This window comes from Ochotona curzoniae, unplaced genomic scaffold (assembly GCF_017591425.1).
Source record: "Ochotona curzoniae isolate NIBS_2020 unplaced genomic scaffold, NIBS_Ocur_1.0 contig_3190, whole genome shotgun sequence".
Taxonomy (NCBI): domain Eukaryota; kingdom Metazoa; phylum Chordata; class Mammalia; order Lagomorpha; family Ochotonidae; genus Ochotona; species Ochotona curzoniae.
The window spans coordinates 1,175,425-1,185,957 of NW_024465751.1; positions in this window are offsets into that span (position 1 = coordinate 1,175,425).

Consider the following 10,533-nt stretch of genomic DNA (forward strand, 5'->3'; position numbering starts at 1 on the left):
TCCATCCACTGGTTCATACTCTAGATGGCCACAATGGCCATGGCTGGGCTGGGCCGGGCCGTAGCCAGGAGCTGGGAGCATCTGCAGGTTCTCCCACATGGTGTCAGAGGTCCAAGTACTCGGGGCCTCTTCTACTTTTCTTCTAATTTTCTCTGCCATCAACAGAGAGCTATATTGGAATTGGAGTAACCAGGACTCAAACCTGTGCCCCTATGTGATTCCAGTATCCCAGATGGCAGTGTATCTTGCTATACCACAGTTCTGCCCTGTCATAGATAAGGAAAAAATGAACTATTTCAGATATTGCCTCTGACACTACCAATTGATTGATTTGGGATTGAATAAGAATTGAGCCCCACTGTTTTCCCAAGGGATTATTCCTTCACACTGTGCCACTTGCACAATTCTAGCTTGTCACTGAGTAATGGCCACCTGGTCCAAGCTTTCCATCCGAGTTTTCCCTAAGGATGTCCATTACCTGGTCTGAGGAACGTTCACATGTTAGGCTTTCTGAAATGGGAAACTTGAAAGCTCCCTGTTGCTGTGTTTTCTAAACAAAGGCAACTGGACTCTCATAGAAACACAGCTGATATATGGAGTGACGAGGAGAACAAACCCAAGAAGAGAGTCTTGATGTATTCCCACTCTTCTTGCAACCCTGCCACTCCCTCTCTGTACCCAGGAAAGGGGAAAGAATTCCCTGGCATTGGGCAGCAGGACCACAGTGTTCTGCCGTCGAACAGGAACAATTCCCACAGTAGTAACCTCGGACAGGACTACTCTATGACCAGGGTGGAACAAGGTGCAAACTAGACCAGTCTGCAGATGAACACAGACTTTGTCCAAACTGTGAAATAGCAAAGGCCCCCATCCTCGCTAATACGAGTGACTGCCATATTTTATTCATTATGGATTAACCTTGTTTCAATCAGTCTGCCCAGTAGAAGGGATGGATTGGGATACTCAGCCTTAGAATCATCCTTGTTTCTGACAGTGCTCAAGCCATAGCACACTCCCACTTTTTGAAAACCTCAAATTAACCACTTAAAATCTAATCCTGCAACAGGTTTTGTCCAACAACATACTACTGTGATTGCCTTACAGTTCACCACGTTGAGTCTTCTCCCTAATACAAAGTGAGAGATATAACTTGTTAAATGCCATGTGTGTTCCTGGTATCCTGCAGAGTCAACACAGTGCTGCTCCCCTGGTATTCATCTCATCACTTCCCCTTTGCCCTCAAGCTGATTCAAGTCAAGTTTCTGGCACTTGTCCCTAAGACGCCTTGATCTGTGTGATTCAACCTGGTCTCAGTGTATGAACTGCATTGCCTTTGTGTTTTTCCCAGTTATTCCATCTCTTTGCACTTTGGTTTCTTGAAAGTTTGCATCCTGCTCATGCTATCTTTCCATTCACATCCAACCCTGCCTGGCCGCTCAGCAGTGAATGAGGCACACAAGCACCCTGACCCACGGCTATTGCATCTCAGAGTCACGTGGCTTGCTCTGGCTTGCTCTGCCTGTGATGGTGCCCCTCCCTTTGTTGAAGTGCTTCTCTTCCTTCAAGGCATCCCTTACATGCCTCTAGGCCAAGCAAGTCTTCTCAGGATTGTGTTTCTCAGCAACATGGGAAATTGTGATAAAAGAAAGATGAAATGAAGATGTTGTGGGCAAGTCCCCAAGAGCTTGCTCTGTTGGAGCTTGTGTGGCAACATGGGGAGCTAGCTAATGAACAAAAGTGCGTGGCTTGTGTCAGACTGGGCGAGGCAACCAGGTGCCACAGTGAGCTGGACACATCTCCAGGGAAGTCTCAGGGAGAACGCACTGCAAGTGAAAAGGCCTTGAGTAGCCAGCATGTGACTGGAGGGTAGGCAGCAAGGAACGCCCATGGCAGTAAGCAAGAGTGGAGAAGTGGTGAGGGTGGTCTTTGCAGGACCTCGTGGGCTGTGGTTAGAATGTGGAGTTTCGCTGTTAGTGAGGTTGGAAATGACCTAGAGAGAGCACGAGGGGCATGTCTTATGGTCTCTGTTCTGTGGAAGGTAAATGATGATGAAGGTCGCAGGACTGAGGCTGGAGACAAAGGGAGTTTTGAACCCATCCAGGTGAAAAGTGAGATTCAATTACAAGGTTTCAAATATTCTAATTAATAAGGAATGGTTAGATTTGGATGTAATCTGAAGATACAGTTAATAAAATCTGGGATTTGACAAAAGGAAAAAGAGCTTGAGGTTGACTCCAAGAATCATGGGCTATGAAATTTGGACAGAATTGTATCACTAAATATTTACTAAATAGAAGAGTAGATACATTCTTGTGTAGGTAAGAATGATAAAATGAGGTTTGATGAATACCTAACATTATTTCAACTCCATTCTTACACAAATGTGTGCTGTTTTGCTGAATAGTCAGAAGGGATCACCCCAGCTTGGGCTAGAAGCAGTCCTGAATAGTCAGAAGGGATCGCCCCAGCTTGGGCTAGAAGCAGTCCTGAATAGTCAGAAGGGATCGCCCCAGCTTGGGCTAGAAGCAGTCTAGTGCCACTTTTGCAGTGGTAACAGTGGTTGGTGGTCCTGATCGTCCCAGTGGCTGGTGTTGGGCCTTCTGGCTCTCTTTTCTGACACGTCACAGTCCCCACACTTCTCCATGTGCAGATTCGTCCTAGGTGGAGGATGAAAGCAAAGCCCCAAACAGAGGAACCATGTCCATGGAAAGCCTGCATTCGATGGAACCCAATAAATACATCATTGCAATTGGGTCTTTTGCATTTACTTGTTTTAATTCTTCTACATCGCTGAAATCCTGTGTGGGTAATTGTGGTTAACAGGCTTATGCCATGTAATGGCATTTTGTCACTCAAGTAATCTGTCAGGCCTAAACTTCTTTAAGCTGTGGCAATTGATGTCAGATAATATTTGTTGTGATTCGAAGTTGTTGCTTACTCTGACATGAAATCAACGTAATCTTTCCCGCTGAAGGAAATGGAAAACCCAAGGATGGGGGGATTTCTGCAGGGAGATGAGCAGAGTCGGCAGTCATGGATGCACGTGGTACCTGTCCCATTGGCATGCTGCCAGAATAGGGCAGGCCTGGGGTGCTGTGATGATGGACTGGTCTGCCAAAAGACAGGCCTGGGAACAGGCAGCTCTGGGAGTGAGACAGTGTGCACGGATGCTGGCTCTGAAGATACGGAGGAGCTGGAGACCATGAGAATGGGAGGCCCTGGGTTGGTCTCTTGATTTTGCAGGGTTCCACTGGTACCTTGCATAAAATCAGGGAAATGTTGCCGATGTGGGTTTCTTGGGAGGATGGAATGACAGAAAGCATCCAATCCCCTAACTATTCACAGAGCAGCAGACACAGATCTTTTTAAGAATTGTAGGAATAGCCACAAAACCACAGTCCCTGCTGCTATATCTATTTAAAAAATGCACAATGTGTCATATGGGGGAGGTGCCCCAGAGGGAAGTAAAGCCAGATGAAAAGGTGAAGGCTGCTTCTGCTGCTGTGAGCCAGGGGCCAGCCTAGCTTCTGTAAGCATCCAGTTCCTTCTCTTGCTTTCCCTGGCTCCTCTTGGATAGTCCCAGTGGCTGAATCACAGAGCCACTCCTTTGAAACTTGGGGTCTCTGTGACTTCCCCTTCTCCTGTGTCCCCCTTTTTTGAGTTCTCAAGTAACCCAAGGCCAACCTCACAGTTTCACCATCTGTAGCCTTAATTGCTTCTCTGTTACTCCCTTTTGTTGTGTATGGTTACACAGTCAGAGGCTTTAGGGATTAGGGTGTTGATGTTGCAGCTGAAGTGGGAAAAGTCAGGACATGGTTCCAGGGCAGCGTGGTAGAGTTTGCACATACTTGTGTGGCAGTGCCCAGAACAGTTGTGTTGGATGATTGTTTCTATACAAGACACTGCACACTTCTCCCAGGGTAGCCTTTCCCATCTTTCTACTGCCCTTCCCATTGTCTGCATTCCCCATGATCCCTTACTGCTAGCCTTCCAACCTAGCAAGGATTCCAGCAGCTATGCTGGACCACTCTGCCAACACAGCAGGGTTTGCCATGCATCACATCTTGCCTTGTTTAACCTTTAACAAATATTAATTTAACACTCACCTTTGTGCTGAGTTTTCTTCTTGGTCTTAGAGATGCAGCAAGAAAACCAGTGTCCTCACCAGTTTGGAGGTTGCCTTTCCGAGTCACTAGTTGCTTTTGAAAAATACCTACTCTCCTGTCAAGGTCCACAGCTCAAATGATCTGTTCTGCATGTAAGCTTGTCCATCTCTCTCTCTCTCTCTAGACACACACACACACACACACACACACACGTCCCTCTGTTTAAACAGTTCAAAATCAGTTTTCTTGGGAGACATTTAAAAAAGGAATTACCGGTGGACAATGGCTTACTAGTCTAAGTACTGGCTATAAAGACAGGCCATCATTTTCTCTGTTCTGTCTTTCTGCACCATGGCTTGGCGAGTTAAATGACTATGCTCACCCCCATATTCTAAATGTTAATTTGTCTTTTGTGCTGAAGCATAAAGTTTATCTCTGATGACTATCAGAGGGACACTTGGTTTCCAGTCCTTCGTTTAGTGATAGTCTACCCTGTCCAAATCCGGCGACACACTGGCTTCACGCAGTGTTGCTAGAGGCTCAGACACCCCAAGGTGATCATTATGCACTCCCATGGCTGCTCTTCGGCCCCTTGCTGCATGGCACGCCACGCTGCCTGCCTGCTGGCGCATTAATGTCACTCAAGCCCTGTCACGGCTGCACCTGTCACCACGCTGCTGGCCCGACTGCCCTTCTGTGAATGTGCGGATTAATGAGATGAGGGGCATTCAAAGGGCGCATTTCCATTGCGGTGCAAGTCTTCTTCCAGGAACCCTCTCCTGCTGTCTCTGAAGCGTGTCTGCTGGCTGGGTGTTTGGCACAGCAGTGGAGATTCTGAATGTAACACCGCGTCTCTTCCAGCAGCGTCGGTGTTTGCCTGCCAGCTTCCTGCTCACGTGCACCCCTAGGCAGCTCAAGTGTGTAGGAGACCTGGGTTGAATTGCAGGGTCCCAGCTTCTGTCTTACTCAGCTCTGGCCATTGCAGACATCTGGGAGTGAATCAGTGCATTGGACGTTTGTTTCTATCTTGCAAATAAATGAAATAAATATAAAAATAAAGTGTTTGTCCTCTTTTGAGAGATAAGCCTGCTGTTGAGTCTGAATCTTGGACTCTTTCTAGAGTGGTATGTGTAATGTTTGTTACAGAATGATGAAGGTCCTAATTTATGATAAAGATGCCAGCAGCCACCGCAGCCTACCTCTCTCATCTGCCTTCCTCCTTGTCTGCCAGCCTCGGCATGGCGTGCCTTCCGGGTGGGGTGAATCACATCATTGTGCATTCTTTTGTCAAAGCTGTCATATCTGTCAACTAAAAGGAGAAATTACATTCTAAAAGTCCTGCTGTGGTTTTCAGGAACATCACAGCCCCAGGAAGCCTCTGGTCTCTGGGGACACACTGAAGCTTTGGAGTTCAATCAGCTTGACTGAAGAGAATGCTCAGGGTTTGGGTCACTTGATTTTATCCCAGGTGTCACATAATGGAAGGAGGTTCTGCCTAAAGTCTCATTCTAATTCCCTTGATGGATGGAGGATATGCTGTGATTTTTAAAACAGAAATTTCGTTTTTCAAAAACAACAGTCTAGGATGCATTCCTCTAGTTCACATCCTATGTAAACCTGTGTGTATGTCTCCACATATTCTTTTTTTGTTATTCCTAATTTTTATATAAAGGAAATACACTTTGTATATTTCATATACTCAGGGATTTTTAGAATTTATTTCTGTAAAAGAGTCACACAGAGAGATCTCCCACCTGCTGATTCACTCCCCAAATGGCTGGGCCAAGCCAAAGCCAGGCTCCCAAAGCATCTTCCAGATCTGCTACTTGGGCGCAGAAACTTAAAAACGTATGCCATTTCCCGCAGCTACTTTGACGCATTAGCAGGAGCTAGCTTGAGTGTAAAGCAGCTCAGATTCAAACTGGTACCTGTTTGAGATGACCGCGCTGCAGATGTTAACTAACCTGCTGTGCCATCACACCAGTCTCCAATTTTTACTTTCTGTAATAGAAAATTAACTTTCGGCTCTCAAGGTCAGCTTGCCTAATGGCTCAGCAAATACTGCTTCTCTTTCTGTGCTATGTCAAGATGCTGGCGTAATGTCATGATGTTTCCCTCTGTACCCTCCCTCAGTACCACTCTGCCTCCACTTTCCTTTTTGATTTTCTTTCAATTTTTTACAATGACATGCTTCAACTTACTTTATAATTATAGACTTACCCTTCCACTAAACAAGCAATAAGCAATCATCAATTTATTATACATGTATATATATAATATATAACATATATAATGATGTAACATGTCAGTAGCATGTACTACTGGTATGGATCTGTAATGGACTCACACATGCAAACATAGGCTATGGGTCCACACTGGGCTTGAGGAGTGAATCCATCTTTGTATTTTAGCGTGAGACAGAGCCACTTGATGCTAAATGATTCAGTGTAGCCTGAGATTCTTCTCTCAGTCCTGATGCTTGATGTCTGAATCCATGCATGGGCTTGGGAAAGAACGTAAAGTCTTTGACATGTTTTTTTTTTCTTTTAATCAACTCATGTGTGTAGGGTCTCTGCAGTCACCCAGTTCATTCATGTTCTCTCTCTTGCGGTCTGGAACACAGATACAGGAGGTGGGGCTCTGCTATGCTCATTTTAAACATGAACGTTATGGGGCCAGCACAGAGGTTAGCAAGTTAATCCTCCCCCGAGGCACTGGCATCCTCCATGGGTTCTGTTCATGTTTGACTTCTTCACTTCCAATCCAGCTCCCTGCGTGTCACATGGGAAAGCGGTGGAAGACAGCCCAAGGCTTTGGAAACCTGCACCTGCATGGGCTACCTGGAAGAGGCCCCGGGCTTTACATTGGCCCAGACTTGGCCATTGTAGCCATTTGGGGAGCAAACCAGCAGATGGAAAATCCCTCTGTGCCTCTGTTTCTCTGTGTATAACTCTTTCAAATAAAAATAAGATAAATCTTTACTGCCTCCCCAACCCACCACCCTAAAAAAAAAATGGAGGAGGCTCTGAGAGACTAAGTGACCTCCTGGACTTACCGCTTGTCCAGGGCACAGTCTGCACAAGGATCTGGGCCAAGGAGCTGGGTCATTTTGAGAAATCTTGCTGTGGCAAGGCCAGGAGAGTTGGGTGAGAGGAGAAAGGCAGAAGGAAATTGTGTAGGACAAGTCAGATGACCATAAACTCTTATCACAGTTCCTAGGGAACAAAAAGGCATTTTATGGACTAGATTTATACAACATGAAGTCATTGTCTTATTGCATTGAGGGCACTTACAGGAGAGATTCAGTAAGACAGTTCGAAACTCATTTGCTTAAAGTTACCATGGGTTGTGGAATGAGATCTGAGCCCAGGCTTTTCTGGTGTCAAGCCCATGCCCCTTTAGCATTCCTGTTCTTCGTAAACACAGAGCCAGGAGAGAGAAGGGCAGCTTACTGCTGTTTGGTGATGTGTTTTCATGGTTTAAGGTGAGAACACATCTGCTGGAAACTTCTCTCTTGCTCCAGTCACTCAGTTGACTTCCTGGCTCCGCAAGCTGGGCCAAGGCCGTCATAGTCCTAGTCCCTGGCTCCGCACACTGGGCCAAGACCATCACAGTCCTAGTCCCTCGCTCCGCACGCTGGGCCAAGGCCATCACAGTCCTAGTCCCTGGCTCCGCACACTGGGCCAAGGCCATCATATTCCTAGTCCCTGGCTCCGCACACTGGGCCAAGGCCATCACAGTCCTAGTCCCTGGCTCCGCACACTGGACCAAGGCCATCACAGTCCTAGTCCCTGGCTCCGCACACTGGACCAAGGCTGTCATAGTCCTAGTTATTCAGTCTTTAGCACTGCTTCCCATTCCCAATTTCTAAACAACTTTTGGCTTTATTACCTCTTAGAGAGTGCCTTTGTGGCAATGTTTTGAGCAAATTTTATCTGTATTCTCCCTCTGCTTTTCTCTGATTAGGGCCTCTTTGCCACTTGGCTGCTGTTAAATTACTATGGCTTGGCACCACACAGGAAAGAAAAGCAAAGGCCTCTTCTTAGACTCTAGAATGGTCTAGTTTTTGGAACTGAGTGGATGCATTTTAAGTGTCACTGGCTCTGTAGGTCCTAAGGTGGCAATAGATTTAGCCCTTGCAAACTCTGTTCTTGTGGTAGCTAGTGATTAGAGCCCACAATTTAGCAGTAATGTTTATAGACTGATGTAGAACAATCTATTTACAATTGTTTCAATGGATTTCTCAGAGAAAATAGCTGGAAAGGATTGTCCTGTTGTGTGCCAAGATAGAACTTATCTAAAAGGAGTTATGAGCAATAAGATTTTAGCCAACACGTAAGTGAAAGTATTTACGTGTCTGTGTAATTGCTGGTTGGCAGCTTTGGCACCTGCGGAACAGACATAATTAGCTACTAGGCTAACATTATCAGCTACTAAGATGACCACATAATACATTTTATTGAAATACGACAGGTGAATTGGTCCTGTAAGATTTATACATGTAATCTTATATTTTTGTTTCACTTCCCAATGTGAGTGAGGGAGAAATGGAAGATTCATTATACTTCTGTCATGTGATGGGTGTTTTACATATGAAATCACCAAACACCCCACCCCAAGGGTGCCCTCGCAAGATGCTGGAGTCAAGAGTACAGCAGCACAGCCACAACTTGAATCCAGGGACCCTACGGCATTTTAGCCATTGCACCAAACGTCTACCACCGTAAACGCTGTGGAACACCCTCACGTGAGAGGGTCACGGTGATCCGTGTCAGGGCTCTTAGATTCTTTTCCTTGCCACGTGCTAATTAGCAGACATGTTAATCACCTTCCTACCACCCAGATCTCCCAGTTATAGAACCCCAATAGATACAAACTATCTGACTTACCTCCCAAGATTGTTGTCAACTGGTAGGTGGGAGCAAAGTTCAGCAAAGTCATAAAGTGTGGCGCAAACTGTATTAAAAATAGCACAGACTTCTAGTAACCTGAGAACTACCATCTACCAAAGTACACTCCTCTCCCCTTGCCAGTCTATAGAACCAAGATGGTGTGACTTATTTTTTCCTCTGTAGTATTTCTATTAATACCTTATAATTTTGACTATCATCTTAAAACTCAGAAGGCATTCTTGTCTCTTTCTTATTTTCTTTGTTTTCCTTATTTCCTTATCTTGCTATTTCTCCCTTTGATAGAGAGGAAGAGGAAAAATGTACTTGAATATGACAACAAAAGAAGGAACACAACAAATACTCTGAGAGATGCAGACAGAGGGGAGAGGGAATCTCATGTGTTCAAGGCAGATGAAAGAACATGATTGAAGTCTCAGACTTTAGACAATGAGTCTCGGAACTTGATCCCAGCCCCAACTTGGCTCTTGGTCCAGGTGAGAGGCACACAGGATCTGCTTGAGCAAGCTCCCTTTTCAGATGCCGTGCCCAGTGCAGGCAGTCCCTTCACAGACTCCCTGAGTAGGAAAAGGAATCTAATCAACAGGGGTGGGGATGCACCTGCTCCTTGGCGCCATCCCCAATTAAGTTAGTGACCTTTTGTAATTAGGTTTGGTTCCAAAAGGAACTGAAAAAGGAGATACCGACAGGAAGGCTGTATTTTCCCTATGAGAAACTATGCTGTTGTCTTTGACAGGAAATGGAAAGCGCAAATGTTGGCTTCAGGCTTCACATCCTCTTTCTGTTCCTGATTTTCCTGAGCTGCCCTACACTCGGGAACAGTAGGACCTCTGTGGGTTACTCATCTTTTCAGGGAGAAGAGACCCAGCATGGGCTCCTTCTCAAAGGAGCCACGGGGAGTTCTGAAGTGGAATTTTTTTTCTGGGAAGTGTGGATTGTGCAAAGAAGGACTGCAGTGGTAACAGAATGGATAACTAAGGTTGTTTCTTCTTCTGACAAGAGAGTGGCCCTTGACTAACTTGAAGCTGGTTCTGTTACAAGCCACCACCCATTTTCAATCAAATGACACCTGTCCATAAGTACAGATGTGACTGTATACTGAGGAGGATGAGGTGCTCAAGTGTCAGAAAACAAGCAGAAGTTAAAAACCATTAAGTGGGAGTCTTGATAACTCTCTGAGTAAGGATTTGTTTATAGAAGCTGAGCTATTAAAACTGGTGGAGAATAAGGAACTTTTCTGAAGGCTTTGAATTTGTGTCATGAAACCTTGTGCATAAGGCGCTGTTACTGCATCTGGGGCTGATGAAGTAGATGTGGCAGGTGGGTGGGAGGCAAGGAAAGACAGGAGATGGAGTAAGAAAAGGCCACTTGGACCTATAAGAACCAATTGCAACCAATAAGGACCACCTAGACCCTGTAAGACTCGCTGCCTCCATCCATGATTTCACTTAGTGTGATACAGGCAACCCAAGGAGGAAGATGGTCCTTTCCCAGGAAATCTCAAGAAAGCTAGAGGC